Source organism: Geospiza fortis, unplaced genomic scaffold, assembly GCF_000277835.1.
Source record: "Geospiza fortis unplaced genomic scaffold, GeoFor_1.0 scaffold4, whole genome shotgun sequence".
In the NCBI taxonomy this organism is placed as follows: domain Eukaryota; kingdom Metazoa; phylum Chordata; class Aves; order Passeriformes; family Thraupidae; genus Geospiza; species Geospiza fortis.
In genome coordinates, this window is record NW_005054475.1 from 492,223 (window position 1) to 494,473 (window position 2,251).

Below are 2,251 nucleotides of genomic sequence, written 5' to 3' on the forward strand. Positions count from 1 at the left end.
AACAGTGTGGCATTGCTCTGGGCACTGGGTGGAAACAGTAAAACCCTGGACTGCAAATTGTGCAGTGACTCCTTGGGAACAAAAGCCACGTGTCTGGATGATCTGCAAGCAGCACAGCCAAAGCCCAAAGCTGTGGGGAGGCTCAGGAGAGCTCGAAGAGACAGCAAGGTGGAATCAAACGGAATTATTTTCAGGGGAAAAAACAGTTGGAATCTTACTAGTCCATGGCACCTGCCAGCAGGAAAGGTATTGAGAAGGTTTAGTGCTTATTAACAGTGCTCAGTACTTACTAAAAGTGTTTAATACTTATTAGAAGTATTTCTGACTGTGATAGTGCTTGACACCATCGCAAATAACTCTGGCAGCAGCTCCCTGCTTCAGTCTGATTCCCTGGCCATGGATTTCCCTGTGCCTTCCTCCTGTGTTGGCTCTAAGCTTCCCACAGCTTCATTCCTGTGGGAACAGGAAGAGGGACACAAATGACACAAATCTGCCCAAAAAGTGGAGCAGAGTAGACAGAGCAGTGGCTGTAAGGAATGTGAAGGGTCTGCTCTTCCCCTCTGGGATGGATTTTGAGGTAATATCCAGAGAAGGAGACAACAGCAGCTTTTCTCCTCTGCTTGCAGCTCTGTGGCTCAGCCAACACAGGTGCTGGGGCACATCCTTGCAGTGGGCAAAGGGAGAGCTGCTGGTCTGATTTCATCTTTTCCTTCTTGCTGTATTAAAACTCAGTAGTAAAGGAGCACATTCCCCCTCCTTCCCCTCTGCTCTACCTTCCCCTCCTGCCAGAGAGGCACCGCAGGGGGAAAAAGCCAAAGAACACATTTTTCTGCAGTTGCACAGGGCTTGTTCACACTCACAGGCAAGACAGGAATGTTCAGCAAAGTGGAGCCATCTGTCTGCAGCACTCCCAGGGCTGCTCAGCTCCACATCGCTGGGATCCTCTGGAGTGGAGGAGACTGAACAGGGCCAGGCTTTGCTCACAAGCCTTTAGAAGGTGACATTTTCAGGTGTAGCAAACTTAGAGTAGTCACCTACAGAGGAAAGAGTTGGGAAAAGCTTGGACAAGAAACAGGCATTACTGCAGAAATGTGACACCTCTGCAGTGCTTTGAATGGTGTAAATGCTTCGTAATGTGCTCACAGAGGGGTTTCCCATCACAGCAGGGATAAAAGTGCCCAAATAAATGGATAAGTGCCCATATGGTCTTCAGATTGTAAAAACACAGATGGGGAGAGAGGCTGGCAGGAGATGGGTAAAGATCAGTACAGAAAACAAAAAGGAGAAAACTGCTTGGACAATAGACAGCAGATGAAATTGCTGTGGTGTACCAGGAGTCACCATCCCTGGAGCTGTTCAAAATGTGTGGATGTGGCACTTGAAAATGTGGTTTAGTGGTGGCCTTGGCAGTGCCATGGGAAAGGCTGGACTCAATGATCTTAACGTTTTTTCCAATTTTGGTGATTCTGTGATTCTAAGCATGCTTATGGCAGAAAATAAGGATAGGTAGGGAATTGAGGAATTCTGCCTTTAACTCAAGGTTAGGTAAAGCAGTGGGTTTTGAAGGAAGGGGAAAAAAAAAGAACATCCATGGATCTAGCTAAATAAAGTAGACTTGGAGCAAAGTGTAGCAAGAGGTACGCAAGAGAAGCTTGGTTTTTACCTCTCCGTGTATCTGCACAGCTGAGATTGCCTGGCAATGAAGATACAAGTGTGGGTCACACCTCAGCTCTGCCTCGTCGTGATAGTCCTCACCCTGAGCAGCAGAGGCACAGGTAAAAACCGCCTGAAACAGCAAAGCATCATCAGGAAAGGGATCCTTCCCACATGCGAGAACTTGTGAGCGTGTTGGGACAGAAAATTCCCAGCTTGCAGCCAGACCTCAGCGCTGGGACTGGTGTAATTGCGGCAGGCAATAATTACACAGCTAATGAGGGATGAGGCAAAGGGAAGGCGGCACCGGGGATACCGCAGAGGGCGAGCAGAGCACGCAGCAAGAGGCTGGAGGTGAGATACAGGTTGGAGTGCTCCGGAACGGGAATTCACGGGTACACACAGAATAGTTGGGGTTGGAAGGGGCCTCTGGAGAAGATCCACTTCAAACCCATGCCTAGGCAGGGTCACCTGGAGCAGGTGACACAGGAACACGTCCACACGGTTTTGGTAGGGCTGAAGAGAAGGCGGGGTGGTCGCAGCCTGGGGGGACTGTGCTGAGGATCCAGCGGGGCTGAGATGAGGGCTCGGCGGGGCT